The 19,428-nt window shown below is 48.5% G+C and overlaps 1 protein-coding gene across 50 annotated transcripts in view; it reads right to left on the bottom strand.

The window, feature by feature from the left end:
• MPPE1 (metallophosphoesterase 1) overlaps positions 1–5,604 on the bottom strand; it is a 34,029-nt gene extending 28,425 nt beyond the window's left edge. For 27 of the 50 annotated variants that reach the window (XM_077975291.1, XM_077975292.1, XM_077975329.1 and 24 more), the window contains exons 1-2: positions 4,644–4,797; positions 2,709–2,779 (exon numbers count right to left, since the gene is read on the bottom strand). The gene's annotated coding sequence lies outside the window, so the exon portion shown is untranslated. Of the gene's footprint in view, positions 1–1,825; positions 1,921–2,201; positions 2,641–2,708; positions 2,780–4,643; positions 4,798–5,487 lie in introns of those variants that run through there. The other 23 variants (XM_077975299.1, XM_077975332.1, XM_077975300.1 and 20 more) reach the window with 7 other exon arrangements.
• Positions 5,605–19,428: the final 13,824 nt, after the last annotated feature.

Raw genomic sequence — 19,428 nt, 5'->3', positions numbered from 1 at the left:
GTGGGTCAGCCTATAAAGTCCGAGGATTACGGTTAAACACTGCACTTGACCTTCACACTGCCCTCTTGGGTCTCTTCCAAGTGTACTTTTCTTTCTTTCCTGCTCTAAAGCTTTTTAGTAACTTTCACTCCTGCTGAGAAACTTGCCTCAGTCTCTTTTTCTGCCTTATGTCCCTCAGTGGAATTCTCTCTTCTGAGAAGGCAAGAATTGAGGTTGCTGCAGATTTGTAAGGATTTGCCACCCGTAAATCGACTACCTTCTACCCCTAACATTCTTTTTTCCAAAAAGGAATTTAAAATATCCGACACAGAGCCATTCAAGCAGAGGAAGACTTGGAAGAAAAGAAGGAAGGAGGACAGTAGAAAAGGAGAGAAGAGCAGAAGGGGTTGGAGGAGGAAAAAGGACAGAGAAAGACAGAGCAAGCAAGCTGGCTGAAACTGTTACATATCTTCCTGAGAAGACCCTGATAACCATGCGAAGCAGCTATCTGGTATAACATAATTTTTTTTTTTTTTTTTTTTTTTTTGAGACAAGGTCTTGCCCTGTCACCCATGCTGGAGTACAGTGGTGTGATCCCAGCTCAGTGCAATCTCCACCTCCTGGACTCAAGCAGTCCTCCCACTTCAGCCTCTGGAGCAGTCGGGATTACAGGTGGGCATGCGCCACCACACCCCACTAATTTTTGCATTTTTCATAGAGACAGGGTTTCACCATGTTGCTTAGGCTGGTCGCGAACTCCTGGACTCAAGCAATCCACCGGCCTCGGCCTCCCAAACTACTGGGATTACAGGCATGAGCACTGCGCCCAGCCCAACACAATCATTTTTTAAAAGATAAGAGTGGCTGTGCAGGATATGGTGGCTCATGCCTGTAATCCCAGCACTTTGGGAGACAAAGGCAGGTGGATCATTTGATGCCAGGAGTTCAAGACCAGCCTAGCCAACATGGTGAAACCCCATCTCTACTAAAAATATTTAATACAAAATTTAGCCGGCTGTGGTTGAATGAGTGTGTAATCCCAGATACTTGGAAGGCTGAGGCACAAGAATCACTTGAACCCAGGAGGCGGAGGTTGCAGTGAGCCGAGATCTCACCATAGCACTCCAGCCCAGTGAGACTCCATCTCAAAAAAAAAAGGCCAGGCGCAGTGGCTCATGCCTGTCATCCCAGCACTTTGGAAGGCTGAGGCAGGCAGATCACAAGGTCAGGAGATGGAGACCATCCTGACTAACACAGTGAAACCCCATCTCTACTAAAAATACAAAAAAATTAGCCGGGCGTGGTGGTAGGCATCTGTAGTCCCAGCTACTCGGGAGGCTGAGGGAGAATGACATGAACCTGGGAGGCGGAGCTTGCAGTGAGCCGAGATCGAGCGACTGCACTCCAGCCTGGGTGACAGAGCGATACTCTGTCTCAAAAAATAAAAATTAAAAATTAAAATTTAAAAATTTTAAAAAAAAGATAACAGAGCAAAAACCTATTTAGAAAACTTTTGACAGCAGATCCTTAAACTGAACACCTTTTGGGCAGGTGGCTCACACCCTGTAATCCCAGCACTTTGGGAGGTGGGGGCAGGGAGATCACCTGAGGCCAGGAGTTCAAGACCATCCTGGCCAACATGGCGAAACCCCATCTCTACTAAAAATAAAAAAATTAGCCTAGTGTAGTAGTGCATGCCTGCAATCCCAGCTACTCAGGAGGCTAAGGCAGGAAAATCACTTGAACCTGGGAGGCACAGCTTGCAATGAGCAGAGATCAGGCCACTGCACTCCAGTCTGGGCGACAGAGGGAGACTGTCTCAAAAACTAAACAAAACAAAAAGCACCTTTTGCTCAAATCTTGGGAAATTCCTTTTCTTTCTCTACCAAAGATGCATTGTTGTCTTCAATGTTATGGCCAAAACATGCCCTCTTTTCCCACCTGAAATGAAGACAGAATAACTTGTAGGACTGACAGGCTCGGGGAAGTGATTCCTTCTCTCCCTAGAAATGGCACCAGCATTAGGTAACGAGGCTTCACTCCTACCGGCCAGCTTGCTTCCCAACGGGTATAAATTGACTTATTTCACTCACTTGCTGGGCCAAACCTTTCCCCAGCCTCCCCATTTTCTGCCTCCCCATTTTCTGACTCAGACAAAGGAAAACCTGCTGACCACCAGCACCTGGGAGCTCTGCAGACACCCCCACCCCAGGGAGCCCTACCTTTTCGTCAGGAAAGAGGAAACCTTGAGAGCTCTATGAGGAGTTAGCCACTTGTTCCTTGGTGAGTATTTTATCCCGCATGCTGCGAATACCACCAGCAGAGATGGCAGCTATGCTGAACTGGAAAGTAGCCAAACGGCAGCGCTGCTCTGTGACCTTATACCAGCCACGTACCCCCTCCTGAACCTCACAACCTGCAGTATCCAGCTCAGTGCTTTTGTGAGGATTGATAAGAAAAAAAATCAGAGCTTAGTCCTCAGCTTTAAAGTTCAAAATTTCTTAAAGTATTACTGTTTTCACTCCCAAATTCAATTTATCAGTCTCATTAAGATCATCCAACGATAACCCAGCAGGAACAGTGTCGAGCCTCCACAAGACAGTTCAGACCGGCCTAGGATGGAAAGGCAGACATGCACCTCTCCAGTACCTCCAGACATATCTGTAAAATATGGAAGCTAGATTATATATTACCTACAATTTTCCAGGCAAATCACCAAGTCACCTCACCTTTTAAACACAGAGAGATTGGTACGAGGCTCTAAGTTGGCATCTGCTTCCCCAAATCAGAATTCATTTATCTGAAATGAAACCAAATATGTGTGTTTTGTCAGTGAGTGAGCTTTCATTTAGTTAACTATTAACAGGAAACCTGACCAACTTTGAAAGTAAAAAAGAAGCTGAGACGCTAAAGAAACAAGACATTGGGTTAGTGGCCAAGAATACCTATTTCGAATTATAATATAAAATACCTGTATTTATAGATAAATTATATGAAACATTTCTGCCCAACACGTATGAATAATCACTGCAAGCCATAATTGGGAGCAAAATATTTTATCTTTAGGCCAGGCGCGGTGGCTCACGTCTGTAATCCCAGCATTTTGGGAGGCCGAGGCAGGCGGATCACCTGAGGTCGGGAGTTCAAGACCAGCCTGACCAACATGGAGAAACCCCGTCACTACTAAAAATACAAAATTAGCTGGGGTGGTGGTGCCTGTAATCCCAGCTACTCTGGAGGCTGAGGCAGGAGAATCGCTTGAACCCGGGAGGCAGAGGTTGTGATGAGCCAAGATCACACCATTGCACTCCAGCCTGGGCAACAAGAGCGAAACTCCATCTCAAAAAAAAAAAAAAAAATTATCTTTGAACTTTTCGATTTGTATTTATTTTTATTTTTATTTTTTTAGAGATAGGGTCTCACTCCACTGCCCAATGTAAATCAAAAATGAAATCCTAAGGCCCCTCAACCATCTGCATGGACCCCCACCAAGCGCATTCCAGAGTTAATCTTGTTTTAGGTTGTTTTAAGAAAAACATGTTTAGGCCTGATGGGAGGTGGGGGTGGAACTTGCCTCATTTTGTCCTCCTCCCTTTTGGAATTCAGGAAAACCAGACCAGCATTTAACATGCTGGATACTAACCTGGAGGCTTCATCTGCATGATAAAACCTCAGTCTCCACAGCCTCTTATTGTAACCCAGATATTCCTTTCCATTGATAATAAATCTTTCAACCAAATGCCAATCAGAAAATTTTCAATCTACCTATAACCTGGAAGCCCCCGACCCCCCCACCGCCTCAGTGGTCCCACCTTTACGGACCGAACCAATGTACATCTTAATCGTACATGTACTTGACTGATGACTCATGGCTCCCCTAAAATGTATAAAACCACACCGGGCCCCGACCACCTTGGGTACATGTTCTCAGAGTCTCCAAAAGGCTGTGTCACCAGCCATGGTCACTCATATTTGGCTCAGAATAAATCCCTTCAAACATTTTACAGAGTTTGACTTTTTGTCAACCGCAGGCTGCGTCGCTCCCGCGCCCAAGCAATCCTTTCACCCACAACTTTCCGAGTAGCAGGGACTTCAGGTGCGTGCCACCACGCCTGGCCTTTTTTTTTTTTTTTTTTTTTGGTACCTTTTGTAGTTGTGGAAGGGCGGGGGGGGGGGTCTTGCTATGTTGCCCAGGTTGGTCTCGAACTTCTGGGCTCAAGCCATCCTCCCCCTTCGGCCTCCCAGAGTGCTGGAATTACAAGCCTGAGCCACCGCGCCCAGCCTATCTTTTAATTTTTAACTTCAAAGTTATCGTTAAAAAATCCCCCCAAAATATGAAAAAAATAATGTACTGATCTGTAGTTTTTCTCTAATTCACTATCCTAAATATATTAATTGCAATCTCATCAACGGCAACTTGCATTTGAAATTTTCCACCTTAAGCGGTATTTTTTGATAAGATGGATTTTTTAAAAAAAATCTACACCAGTAAACTAGAGTGAGAGACCCCTGCAAAGTCATACATGGGCCCTAAGTCATCGAGATTTTCCAGCAAATAATTTGCAGAGTGCTGTTTTTTCCTAGGTTAACTTGCAATCCTAAAACGGAAGGAGGTTCCGTTTTTAGAAGTTTAAATGTTGTCACACGGGCGCAAGAATACATACAACAGCCATGCTTTCCAGCTCTGCACACAACGCCAGGCAGATGGGGAGCACCGAGCGGTGCGGGAGCCCTTTCACCTGGGCAGGGCGGCTGCGGTGGCCGAGGGACCCGGGACCTGCAGCCCGAGCCGGCGCGCACCCAACCAACTTCCTGTTTCCGCGGTAGCGCTTGGGACTGTCACTGCAGCCCCGCCCCAGCGGCCTCAGGCGGGTGGGAAGCCAGAGTCTTGCCGGAGCCGCCGCGTCCGCCCGGCGCCTGCGTCCCACGGCCGGCGGCGGAAGCGGGCTGTCTGAAGGGGCCGGCGGGTGGCGCCCGGGGCTCCGCGGCCTGTGATCCCCAGAGCGGACAACCCCAGCTGGGGCTCCGTGCGCAGCTGCGGAGAGTAAAGGCCGGAACCTACGCTCGGCGGCCGCGTCCGGGCCCCTAGCGCCCTCCCCGAAGCGCCCGGCAGGCTCGGCTGTCCGACTGTGGCATTACGGAGCACCCTGGGCAGTCGCCGCAGAAGCGCGGGGGGCGCGGGAAAGGCATTTTGGGGACACGGGAGAGCTGCGAGGGCGACGCACGGGCGAGCTGTCGTTAGGGCCCAGGAAAGGCCTAACGGGGCGCACGGGCGGGTAGGGGAACTCGCGCCCCCACGCCGCGCGCCCGGTCTCCTGACGCCAGGGCCGGCTTCTGAGCACAGCCACGCGGCGGCCGGGGGCGGCCACTGCTCCCCGCGAGCCCGCGTCCCCGCCCCAGATCCCGCGTCCGAGCTCCAGGCCCTGGAGGAGCCGGGCAGGCAGGCAGCTGACGGCCCCCGAGCCGCTCCCGGGCTCCGCGCGCGGTGGCAGCCAGGCCGTGCCTCACCGTTCCCCTCCCGCGCCGCGTTGCCGCTCCAGGACCCACCAGACCAGGCTGGGCCTCTCCGGCTCCCCCGGAGCCTTGGAAAGTGCCCTCCAGAGATGTGCTTAGGAAGTGTGTGATGAATAAAGGAGACAAACAGGATAACTATAATATTTATTATGCACTTGCTTTTTTCTCACTGATGTTACTAATTTTAATGGTGTAGCACGGCGTGTTCCAGTTTTCTAAGTGCTCTCACATCCGTTCAAAAAATCCTCAAAATAAGCCTGTATATTAAAAGCAGGAGCCATTATTCCATATTTCAAGGAGTAAACAAGCTCAGAGTAATAATCCACGTAGAGCCTTCCAACCAGCCAATTCTAGTACATTTTTTACAAATCTATGAGTGTGGTTAATACACGGAGATGTGGTATGAGGAATTATCTAGGACACAGCCAGCAAAATGCCTGGTATACAATTAGTATGCGGTAAATGGTTATTATTAAGAATATTGTAATATCTTCTGATATGATCAGGTGAACCACTTCGACATAATAGAAACTGGAACAGCCTAATTCCATAAACACACTGATATGACACCGGGGATTGTTTGCAGCCTCACCTCTAAAGTATTCTCTCTGACTAACAAAAGGAAACTAGACCCAGTTAAGCTTTTAACTCTAACCACAGGCTAAAGGAAATACAGGGGCCAAATGAACCTATTACATTACACCACCAGGAAGTAATCTGCCAAATCCAGAATATGGGAAATTCTACAAACCAAATGACCCAATTTCTTTATTCAAAAATAAATATTCAGAGGCTGAAGTGAGAGGATTGCTTAAGGCCAGAGTTCAAGGCTGTAGTGAGCTATGATCACAGCTGTGAATAGCCGCTGCACTCCAGGCTGGGCAACACGGCCAGACCCCCCATGTCTTTTAAAAAAAGAGGGTGGGGGGAGCTTGAGAGACACATTAGCCAAATGCAGTGTGTGGACCTTGTTTGGGTCACGCTTAAGACAAACTTTTACATAAATAAATGGCTTTTTTTTTTTTTTTTTTTTTTTTTTTGAGACGGAGTTTCGCTCTGTCACCCAGGCTGGAGTGCAGTGGCCGGATCTCAGCTCACTGCAAGCTCCGCCTCCCGGGTTTAGGCCATTCTCCTGCCTCAGCCTCCCGAGTAGCTGGGACTACAGGCGCCCGCCACCTAGCCCGGCTAGTTTTTTGTATTTTTTAGTAGAGACAGGGTTTCACCGTGTTCGCCAGGATGATCTCGATCTCCTGACCTCGTGATCCGCCCGTCTCGGCCTCCTAAAGTGCTGGGATTACAGGCTTGAGCCACCGCGCCCAGCCAATAAATGGCATTTTTGAAAACACTGGTGGCCAGGCACGGTGGCTCACACCTATAATCCCAGCACTTTGGGAGACCAAGGCGGTGGATCACGAGGTCAGGAGATCGAGACCATCCTGGCTAACACAGTGAAACTCCGTCTCTACTAAAAAAAATACAAAAAATTAGCCGGGCGTGGTGGCAGGCACCTGCAATCCCAGCTACTCGGGAGGCTGAGGCAGGAGAATCACTTGAACCCGGGGGACAGAGGTTGCAGTGAGCCGAGATTGCACTACTGTACTCCAGCCTGGGAAACAAGAGTGAAACTCCATCTCAAAAAAAAAAAAAAAGGGGGGGGTTTCTTCCTCTTGACATCAAACGTGTCTTTTCCAACACCACTTCTCCAACTCTCTGATGCCAACTTGGTGTCCTACAATTCAATTCCTTTCTGACACTACCTGGAATTTTTGTGTGACTCCACGGTCCCACAAGACTGTCCTCACTTAGACAACAAAGAAAGTACTGGGTTCCCAGGTTAGCCTAACTGCTGCTGATTGACCTACAAAGGAAAGTTCCTACAAAGAGGTTTCAACTACCTCATTACCCCAAGGTTAGATAATTTGCTAGAATGACTCATAGAACTCAGGAAAAGCTGTGCTTACTCTTACGGTTTATTATAAAGGGTACAAATGAACAACCAGATGAAGAAGTACCCAGGACAAGATAAGTCCCAAGTGCAGAAGCCACTGCCTCAGTCAAGATGGGGTGTACCACCCTCTGGGATGAGGATGTGTTTGCCAACTTAGCAGAACCCCATCATTTAGGGGTTTCTATGGAGGCTTCAGTCCATAGGTTTGACTGTGGCCACTGGTGATCAACTCAATTTCCAGCCACTCTCCCTTCCCTGGAGGTTGGGGGAAGGGTGCAGGAAATGCTGATCTTCTAATCAAGCCTGGTCTTTCTGGCAGCCAGCTCCCACCCTGAAGCTAAGTACAAGAGTTGCCTCATTAAAACAAAAGAGGCTTTTAACACTCTATCTCTCAAAATTCCAAGGGTTTAGAGCTTTGTGTCAGAAACCAGGGACAGCCACCAAATATCTTTCTTGTTATTCCACAGCAACATCAATTCCATCTACAATCCTGATTCCCTTTTGCCATGAAAGGTAACATATTCACAGGTCCTGGGGAGTTGGACCTGGCTATCTGGGGGGCACTATTCTGCCTTCCCCAGCATCTAACAGTAAAGACAGCAGCTCAGGAAGCTTGGCAGGGCGGCATTATGGAGCAGGGATTGCAGGGTTGGTTAAAAGACCATAACAAGGCCGGGCGCAGTGGCTCATGCCTGGAATCCCAGCATTTTGGGAGGCCGAGGCAGGCAGATCACCTGAGGTTGCGAGTTCGAGACCAGCCTGACCAACATGGTGAAACCCCCGTTTCTACTAAAAATACAAAATTAGCCGGGCATGATGGTGCGTGCCTGTAATCCCAGCTACTTGGGAGGCTGAAGCAGGAGAATCGCTTGAACCTGGGAGGCGGAGGTTACGGTGAGCTAAGATCGCGCCATTGCCCTCCAGCCTGCGCAACAAGAGCAAAACTCCGTCTAAAAACAAACAAACAAACAAAAGACCCTAACCAAAGTTACCTTCTTAGGGCAATGGGCAATGGAGATAAAATAAAAAGGGAGCCCTAGTATGAAGACGCGTCGTTAGGCGGTGCGGGCTGTGGTCCGCCCTCTCGTGCTGCTCACTCCCCACTGTTCGCTCTCGCCCAGAAACAAGTCGGCCAGGAAGCCGCGCAGCACCCATGGATTTCCTTTTTCTTTCTCGAGACAGAGTCTCGCCCTGTTTCTGAGGCTGGAGTGCAGCGGCACGAGCTTGGCTCACTGCAACCTCCGACTCCTGGGCTCAAGCAATTCTCCTGTCTCAGCCTCCTGAGTAGCTGGGATTACAGACATGTGCCACCATGCCTGGTTAATTTTTTGTATTTTTAGTAGAGACGGAGTTTCACCATGTTGGTCAAGCTGGTCTCGAACTCCTAACCTCAGGTGATCCACACGCCTCAGCCTCCCAAAGTGCTGAGATTACAAGCGTGAGCCACTGCTCCCGGCCAGTGGTGAAAGTTCTAAGACACCGGATCATTTCCAGATGAGAATCTGCAAGTGACTCATTGACTTGCACAGCCCTTCTGAGATTAAGGAGTTTACTTAATTCCAGTATGGGAGGAATCTGTGAGGCATTCACAAAGCAGAAATAATGATACAGGCCGGGCATGGTGGCTCACACATGTAATCCTGGCACTTTGGGAGGCCGAGGCAGGCGAATCACTTGAGGTCAGGAGTTGGAAACCAACCTGGCCAACATGGTGATACCCCGTCTCTACGGAAAATACAAAAAAAATTAGCCAGGTGTGGTGGCACGTGATGATAATCCCAGCTACTTGGGAAGCTGAGGCAGAATTGCCTGAACCTGGGAGATAGAGAGTACAGTGGGCCGAGATGACGCCACTGCACTCCAGCTGGGGCAACAGAGCAAGAGTTTGTCAAGGAAGAGAGAGAGGGAGGGAGGAAGGGAGGGAAGGAGGGGAAGGTAAGGGAGGGGCACATGGAGCTGTGATTGTTCTGTTAGATCATGCTCTGTAGTTAATATATGCCTTAATTCTTCAGTGACCCAGTAAATGTATTATGAAAATATTCATGATCTGCATTCGTTTTACATAAACACTCAAGAGTCTAGTTCTGGTTTTGTTGTTGTTGTTGAACCAGGGTCTCACTCTGTCTTCCAGGCTGGAGTGCAGTGGTGCGATCACAGCCACTGCAGCCTCCATTTCCCAGGCTCAAGCAATCCTCCCACCTCAGCCTCCCAAGTAGCTGGGACTACAGACTTGTGCCACCATGCCCAGATAAAGGAGTCTGATTCCAGATACCCAAATTTCCCCTGCTACCAAACCACCCTCTGGTTATGTTGGGGAAATTCTGAAGCACCTCATTTTTACTCCTTTCCTCCTCCTCCTTCCCCCTCTCACCTTGTACCACTTCTGACACTGACAGCTACTTGGGATGTGGGAGGGGAACACAGATGGGGACCTCCTCCCGCAGGCTGCATTCAGTCCCGTGATTTAAATGACCAGCCTATCAGTGATTGGTGGATGGGATTTATAAGCCATGAGCATAAAGTCACTGCACACTCAGGTGATTCGTAAACAGGCTCTGGGCAGAAAAAACACACTCGTTCCTAGTGCTTTTCCGAGTGCCTCACTCAAGAACAATCAACACAGAAGTCTTCTATGAGCAAATGTTGAGGGGGATTCCCCACACGCAAGTCGTTCTGCATGGACACCACCTGGGTGTCCTCCAGTTCAACTCAGTTTTGACACTCTGTACCTGGAGACAGCGTCAGATTCCACAGGTTGAGGCCTCAGTCCCCATGCCTGTCCCACTTCTGATGTCAATCAGAAGCCCCAGGCTGTAACCTGTGCTTCTGGCCGACCAGTTATAAATTGGGGTTCCCACACCCCCTCCGTGGGTTTAACTGATTTGTTAGAATGACTCACAAAACTCATGGAAACACTTACGTTCGCTGGTTTACTGTAAAGGATATTGCAAAGGATACAGATGAAGAGCTGCATAGGGCGAGGCATGTGGGAAGGGACGTGGAGCTTCCATGCCCTCCCCAGGGGCGCCACCCTTCAGGAACCACCACGTGCTCAGCGATCTGGAAGCTCTCAGAACCCAGTCCTCTTGAGCCTTTTATGGAGATATTATTGAATAGGCGTGATTGAGGACAACTGTGTAGAAATGCAATTGGATACAAGGGGAATGATCTAATACTAACAGACCGAGTAGGAAAACCCAGCAAGGCTCAGCTGTTCAGGTCTTTGTCGGCCTCTCCATGGAGCATTCCTTTCTCTAGGGTGTGGGACAGGACTCTGTCCGCAATGAGAGTCTTACGAACCACAGTCAGATTCGAGTCCCGCCTTGGGCAGGAGAAATTCAGAGAGATTCTGTTTCCTGAGGCCTGCTTCCGAGGCCTAAAGACTCAACATTGTAAGACCAGGCCAGGTGGCTCACGCCTGTAATCTCAGCACTTTGGGAAGCCGAGGCGGGCAGATCCCTTGAGGTCAAGAGTTTGAGACTAGCCTGACCAACATGGTGAAACCCCATCTCTACAAAAAGTACAAAAATTAGCCAGGTATGGTGGTGCATGCCTGTAATCCCAGCTACTCCAAAGGCTGAGGCAGGAGAATCGCTTGAACCTGGGAGGTGGAGGTTGCTGTGAGCCAAGATGGCACCACTGCACTCCAGCCTGGGTGACAGAGCAAGACTCTGTCTCAAACAAACAAACAAACAAACAAAAACTCAACACTATAACAAAAGAGTGTGAGGCCGGGCGCGGTGGCTCACGCCTGTAATCCCAGCACTTTGGGAGGCCGAGGCGGGCGGATCACAAGGTCAGGAGATCGAGACCACGGTGAAACCCCGTCTCTACTAAAAACACAAAAAATTAGCCGGGCGCGGTGGCGGGCGCCTGTAGTCCCAGCTACTCAGGAGGCTGAGGCAGGAGAATGGCGTAAACCCAGGAGGCGGAGCTTGCAGTGAGCCGAGATCGCGCCACTGCACTCCAGCCTGGGCGACAGAGCGAGACTCTGTCTCAAAAAACAAAACAAAACAAAACAAAAAAAAAACAAAAGAGTGTGATAAAGGATATTATATGGGAGAGTCAGGAATGGTGAATGAAAACCTATAAATATGTAGGCTCCTTCAATGTAGAAAAACTCACAATGATAATGTGGTCTCACAATCGGTCAGTAAATGCTGAAATCCCTCAGAGTGTCAAACGTGCCTATGCATCTTTGTTACAGATACCCAGTCATTCATTCCAAATACAAAAATGTTCATGGTGTAAGGAAATATGGTTCAGAAAGAAAAAAAGTTTGATCATATAACTGATATGATTTACTATTTCCTCAAATCTAAGACATCATGAACTGTAAGATGAACCACTATTTAAGGCAATTAAGAAAGAAAAAAGGATGCACATTGCCTAGGGTCAGGCTCACTGCAATGCATGTCTTAGATGAAATAACTCAGCTTAAAAAAAAAAAAAGTGGGGGCAGCCAGGCACAGTGGCTCACGCCTGTAATCCCAGCACTTTGGGAGGCCAAGGCAGGTGGATCATGAGGTCAGGAGTTCGAGACCAGCCTGGTCAACATAGTGAAACACTGTCTCTACTAAAAATATAAAAAATTAGCCGGGCGTGGTGGCGGGCACCTGTAATCCCAGCTACTCGGGAGGCTGAGGCAGGAGAATCTCTTGAACCTGGGAGGTGGAGTTTGCAGCGAGCTGAGTTTGTGCCACTGCGCTCCAGCCCAGGCAACACTGCAGGACTCTGTCTCAAAAAAAAAAAAAAGGGCTATTTTCCCCAGAGGATAGCAAGGCTAGGATCATAGGTGTGTGGATATGTGAATTATTGTATTAGCAAACCGCTATGATCTCTCAGCTTCTGAGTGTTTGGAATTCAGAACTGGCTTCACTGGGGCACCTGGTGCAGGTCTTTCCTGAGGTTGCAGCTAAGCTGTGAGCCAGGCTGCACCACCTGGACCTGCAGGCCCTGCTGCCACGCTCATCCACAGGGTTGCTGGTATGTCGCAGCTCCCCTCAGCTGCTGGCTGGGTACCCTGCTGCTCCAGAAAGGACTTCTTGCCAAGTGGGCCTCTCCATTGGCAGCATGAACGTCTCCCCAAGATGGCAGAAGCCACAGGCTTTTATAGCCCCATCTCTGAAGTGACACACATTACTTCTACAATATTCTACTGGCCACACAGACCAACTCTGATAAAGCATGGGAGGGATCTACACAGGGCATGAATATCAGGAGGCTGGGATCACTGGTTATGCTATGGAGAGGCTGGTTACCGCAATACATATTACAGGAGGGGAAGGGAACCTGAAACTAATTTTCTTTCTTTTTTTTTTTTTTTTTTTTAAGCTAGTGTCTTCCTCTGTCACTTGGGCTGGAAGGCAGTGGCATGATCATAGCTCACTGCAGCCTCAACCTCCTGGGCTCAAGTGATCCTCCTAACTCTGCCTCTCAAAGCACTGTGATTACAGAAATGTGCCACCACATTTAAATAATTTTTAGAATTTTTTGCAGACACAGAGTCTCACTATGTTGCCCAGGCTGGTCTTGAACTCCTGGGCTCAAGCCATCCTCCTGAATTGGCCTCCCAAAGTGCTGGGGTTACAGGCGTGAGCCACTGTGCCCAGCCTGCTTCCAGTTTAGGTAACATTTATTGAGCACTTACTAAAGCTTAGAACCATTAAGTAAACTATCCAAGGTCACACAGCTAGTAAGGGTGAGAACTGGTACTTGTGACTTTTGACTAATATACTACCCAGTCTTTGTGTCAATGTATATTATTGTAACATTTCAACCACTGAATTTTTTTTTTTTCTTTTGAGACAGAGTCTCGCTCTGTCACCCAGGGTGGAGTGCAGTGGTGCAATCTCAGCTCACTGCAACCTCCACCTCCCGGGTTCAAGTGATTCTCCTGCCTCAGCCTTCTGAGTATCTGGAAATATAGGCATGTGCCACCATGCCTGGCTAATATTTTTGTATTTTTAGTAGACACAGGGTTTCACCATGTTGGCCAGGCTGGTCTCGAACTCCTGACCTCAGGTGATCCACCCAGCTCGGCCTCCCAGAGTGCTGCGATCACAGGCATAAGCTACCACGCCTGGTCAACCACTCAAATTTCAGAAGAAAATTTTGGAAACCTCCAAGATTCTTTATATTTCTCTACTTTCTTTTTTTTTCTTTTGTGACAGGGTCTCACTCCATCACTCAGGCTGAAGTGCAGTGGCACCATCTCAGCTCACTGTAGCCTCGACCTCTCAGGCACAAGCAATCCCCCCACCTCAGCCTCCTGAGTAGCTGGGACTACAGGTGCACGCCATCATACCTGGCTAATTTTTTTGTGTCCCCTGTAGACACAGAGTTTCACCATGTTGTCCAGGCTGGTCTCAAACTCCTGGGTTCAAGGCATCCGCCCGCCTCAGCCTCCCAAAATGCTGGTGTGAGCCACCACACCCAACCTGTTCCTTTACTATTGCCATCACCACCAATTCAGAGAAAGTACTCTCTTGTGTTTTAATGCCTTTAAAGTTTTAGTTTATTTAATTTGTTGTTGTAATTATGTATAATTATAGCAATATCTAGTGTAATGGACTGTCTGTACCTTAGCAAAATAAATGCAGCATAGCTGGCTGCCAAAACACTTGCTCAAACAATAGTAGGTATCATTTTGAAAAACAGACAGAAGGTACTGGGCGGGGTGGCTCGTGCCCGCAATCCCAGCACTTTGGGAGGCCGAGGTGGGTGGATCTCCTAAGGTCAGGAGTTTGACACCAGCCTGGCCAACATGGTGAAACCCTATCTGTACTAAAAATACCAAAAATTAGCTGGGCGTGGTGGCAGTGCCTGTAATCTCAGCTACTCAGGAGGCTGAGGCAGAAGAATGGCTTGAACCTGGGAGGCAGAAGTTGCAGTGAGCTGAGATCGCGCCATTGTACTCCAGCCTGGGCAACAAGAGCAAAACGGAGGCCAGGCACAGTGGCTGACGCCTTTAATCCCAGCACTTTGGGAGGCTGAGGCAGGCGGATCACAAGGTCAGGAGATTGACACCATCCTGGCTAACACGGTGAAACTCCATCTCTACTAAAAATACAAAAAATTATCTGGGCATGATGGCATGCGCCTGCAGTCCCAGCTACTCGGAGGCTGAGGTAGGAGAATCGCTTGAACCCGGGAGGCAGAGGTTGCAGTGAGCTGAGATTGTGCCACTGCACTCCACCTGGATGGCAGAGCAAGACTCCATCTCAAAAATAGAATAGAATAGAATAAAATAGAATAGAATAGAAAAGGAAAAGAAGAATAGAAGAATAAAGTAAGGACCTTCAAGAAAAACTGGAACAATTTCCTCTGAAGAGCGAATAGTCTCAGTTGATAGTATTTAAAATTATTTTTGTAACTTTACAAAATAAATATAAGACAAAAAGATTGCTTTTGATTTTAACACCGAGATACTCCAATATTATCTCTAAAACCTATCAAGAGTAGAGGTGTCATCACATTCCGTCTGTGTAGCAACAACTGAAGGTGCTAAAACTTCCCAACTCCATGAGCACGAAGTGAGCAGAGTCCTGACTCCTCTGTGATCCAGGTGCTGATCACTTCCCCGACATCATTCGAACTCACTCTATAAAGAAGCAGGTCTGTAGCTTATGAAATTAGTTCACCAGGCCGGGCGCCGTGGCTCACGCCTGTAATCATAGCACTTTGGGAGGCCGAGGCGGGCAGACGACAAGGTCAAGAGATCGAGACCATCCTGGCCAACATGGTGAAACCCCATCTCTACCAAAACTACAAAAATTAGCCAGGCATGGTGGCACACACCTGTAATCCCAGCTACTCAGGAGGTTGAGGCAGGAGAATGACTTGAACCTGGGAAGCGGAGGTTGCAATCAGTCGAGATCATACCACTACACTCCAGCCTGGGCGACAGAGCAAGACTCTATCTCAAAAAAAAAAAAAAAAAGAAAAGAAAAAAAGAAATGAGTTCACTGGTTTCCAGTTCATATTAGACAAAGCAATTTTCTTTTTTTTTTTTTTTTTTTTTGAGACGGAGTCTTGCTCTGTCGCCCAAGCTGGAGTGCAGTGGCGCGATCCTGGCTCACTGCAAGCTCCGCCTCCTGGGTTCACGCCATTCTCCTGCCCCAGCCTCCCGAGTAGCTGGGACTACAGGCGCCCGCCACTGCGCCCGGCTCATTTTTTGTATTTTTAGTAGAGACGGGGTTTCACCGTGGTCTCGATCTCCTGACCTTGTGATCCGCCCGCCTCGGCCTCCCAAAGTGCTGGGATTACAGGCGTGAGCCACCGCGCCCGGCTAGCAATTTTCTTAAGTTCCTGCACTGGAACCGTAACTGTGGAAACATTGCAGTCACATCCCAAGGAAAATCAAAGATGTAAAATTACTAACTGTTGGAACAAGCTGGCTCCAGCTGTAACCAAGCAAAGAAAGTAATGAGCCCTGAATCAACTTACTGTCAGATCCTCTACTGAGTTCGCAGGGCATGGTGGCATGCACCTGTAGTCCCAGCTACTCGGGAGGCTGAGGCAGGAGAACTGCTTGAACCCAGGAGGTGGAGGTTGCAGTGAGCCGAGATTGTACCCCTGCCCTCCAGCCTGAGTGAGAGAGTGAGACTCCATCTCAAAAAATAAAAAAAAAACCTCCCCTGAGAAGGCAGAGCTGGCGGATTTCAGCCATGGGCAGGCCAGGCTGGGGCCCAGGGGTTGAAAGCCGGGATCACCAGGCCAAGAAGTCAAACGGTCCAGACCACCACACAGTGAGGACGCTTCCCAGGGGAGGGGTGGAGGGGCCTAGAGTGCAGGTGTGGGACCACGGCTGGGGAGGAGCAGGAATGCAGGTGGCAATGCAGGGTTCCAGGACTCAGCAGAAAGCAGACCAGACAGTTGTCAAGAAAATAATTGTTCCTGAAGACAAATCCTAGACCTAGGGTGCACACTCTAAGCCCAGGCCCTGATTCTACCCTTTCCAGCTCTCCAGAGAGTAGAGGCCCCAACAACCTGGCCAATTCTGAGCCCAGCACCCAAGAACACTGAGCTGTCTGGCCAATCTTCCTCCCCCAGGGCATATCGCTGTCTTCTGCTATGATTTTTAAGCTTGCAAAGCTTGCTAACAGAATATACATAGAGCTATTTCACTCATGGGTCTTGTTCTAGAGACCATAGTGTAACTTGGAGACAAGATTCTCAGTCAATGTTTTTTGATAATTAGAAAACAGAGAAAGTCAGGTTCAGTGGCAGATGTCTGTAGTCCCAGCTGCTCAGGAGGCTGAAGTGGGAGGTCAGGAGTTTGAGGCTGCAGTGAGCTATGATCGCACCTGTAACTAGCCACTACACTCAAGCCTGGTCAACAGAGCATGTTCCCATCTCTAAAAAAAAAAAAAAGAAAAGGGAAAGGAAGAGGAGAAGAAGAAGAGGGGGAAGGAGGGAGAATGGAAAGAGCAAAACAAAGCAAGGAGAAGAAACAAAAGGGGAAGAAGGAAAGAAGTCAGTGATATCAGTTTGAGGGCAAAGTACAAACGCGCGCACACACACACACACACACAAGCGCGCACGCATGCGCCACTGTGATTGCCCTAAAGAAATTAACTATTTTTCGGCAGGGCTTAGTGGCTCACGCCTGTAATCCCAGCACCTTGGGAGGCTGAGGCGAGTGGATCACCTGAGGTCTGGAGTTCAGGACCAGCCTGGCCAATATGATGAAACCCCATCTCTACTAAAAATACAAAAGAATAAGCCGGGCGTGGTGGTGGGCTCCTGTAATCCCAGCTACTTGGGAGGCTGAGGCAGGAGAATTGCTTCAACCCTGGGGGCAGAGGTTGCAGTGAACGGAGATGGTGCCATTGCACTCCAGCCTGCACAACAAGAGCGAAACTCCGTCTCAAAAAAAAAAAAAGAAAGAAAGAAAAAGAAAGAAAGAAATTAGCTATTTTTCAACTCTATTATTTAAACCCTCCTTAGGCATCCTTTGGCGTGACAGTAGACAGTGACTAGGATAACTCTGCATATTTTGGCTTAAAATTATTTTTATCTACTAAAAGGAAAAGTAAATTATACTCTGAAACATAATCTAATGACAGAGAGTCTCAGAGCAAATACCTGTCAGTCAGAGATATTGAAAGTGATCAGGTTGTAAGCCAGGCGTGGTGGCTCACGCCTGTAATCCCAGCACTTGAGGCCGAGACGGGCGGATCACGAGGTCAGGAGATCGAGATCATCCTGGCTAACATGGTGAAACCCCGTCTCTACTAAAAATACAAAAAAATTAGCCGGGCGTGGTGGTGGGCACCTGTAGTCCCAGCTGCTGGGGAGGTTGAGGCAGGGGAATGGCGTGAACCCAGGAGGTGGAGCTTGCAGTGAGCCGAGATCACACCACTGCACTCCAGCCTGGGCGACAGAGCGAGACTCCGTCTCAAAAAAAAAAAAAAAAAAAAGAAAGAAAGAAAGTGACCAGGTTGTGAACTCACTTGAATCAAGGCCATTACCTCATGAAATTATAAAATGATCAGCAATATCCCCAGCAGATGGCGCAAGTGTTCCCTCTGCTGCGATGGGAAGGCCCAACAGTGACCAAGTCCGTATCAAAATCTGTTTCCTCTTCATGTGACAATTGAACATAGATCCTAACCAGGTAAGGCGTTTAGTTAGGAAAGAAATCATTCGTGGGATTCCAAGAGAGGCTGACTAGGAAAGATAAAATCTGGAGGCTTTTTAATTTACTTCTCATGTTAAATGGTTTAGAAGCATATTATTACCTCACCGGTAACATGGTTCCATTCGCAGCATTTTTAGCTCTGAAAAAGAAAATTATTTCATGACCGAGTTTTAGATTAAGTCTCAAAGGATGACAAAGTACCAACAATTAGAATATCTGAAAATGTTTTGATGATCTGGTGGAATAATTAGGGAAGGGCCCATAATGAGAAGCTCAGAGCTGTCTCCTAACAAATTACAGGTAAATGGTTTCTGAAGGACCCCGCAGGGAAGGGGGTAATGATTACTGGAGGCAGCCAATGTTTCTGCTGCTTTGCTAACTGCTTGCAAACAAATACGATGTTCTTGCTCACATTTTTTTTTTTTTTTTGAGACGGAGTCTCGCTCTGTCGCCCAGGCCGGAGGGCAGTGGTGCCAACTCGGCTCACTGCAAGCTCCACCTCTCGGGCTCATGCCATTCTCCTGCCTCAGCCTCCTCAGTAGCTGGGACTACAGGCGCCGCCACCACGCCCGGCTAATTTTTTGCATTTTTAGTAGAGATGGAGTTTCACCGTGTTAGCCAGGATGGTCTTGATATCCTGACCTTGTGATCCGCCCGCCTCGGCCTCCCAAAGTGCTGGGATTATAGGCTTGAGCCACCGCGCCAGCTCTTGCTCACGTTTTGAAGCCCTCGGGTTCGCATTTTTTTATGAACAAGCAAACATTTGCATTTCTAGGCCAGAGGCAGCCCACACTGGGAAGGCAGAGGATGGAATGTGTTATCCACAGAACATTCTTCAAAAGTGCAAAAGAGCCGGGCGCAGTGGCTGCCGGGCGCGGTGGCTCACGCCTGTAATCCCAGCACTTTGGGAGGCCGAGGCGGGCGGATCACAAGGTCAGGAGATCAAGACCACGGTGAAACCCCGTCTCTACTAAAAATACAAAAAATTAGCCGGGCGCGGTGGCGGGCGCCTGTAGTCCCAGCTACTCAGGAGGCTGAGGCGGGAGAATGGCGTAAACCCAGGAGGCGGAGCTTGCAGTGAGCCGAGATCGCGCCACTGCACTCCAGCCTGGGCGACAGAGCGAGACTCCGTCTCAAAAAAAAAAAAAAAAAAAAAAAAAAGTGCAAAAGAACTTTATTAATTAAAGCATGTTAAATATCTGCCTTTGTAAGTTTCCAAAGAAACAAGAATTGAGAATGTTCAGGTCAATGAATAATTTTGTCCAACGGCTGTCTTGCCAACACCTACTGCTTTCCATCCCAAACCCCCATCCATGTTTTAACCCTCTGTAGTCTGCTTCTT

Source organism: Macaca mulatta, chromosome 18 (genome assembly GCF_049350105.2).
Source record: "Macaca mulatta isolate MMU2019108-1 chromosome 18, T2T-MMU8v2.0, whole genome shotgun sequence".
Taxonomy (NCBI): domain Eukaryota; kingdom Metazoa; phylum Chordata; class Mammalia; order Primates; family Cercopithecidae; genus Macaca; species Macaca mulatta.
This window is presented reverse-complemented; position numbering and strand designations above follow the sequence as displayed.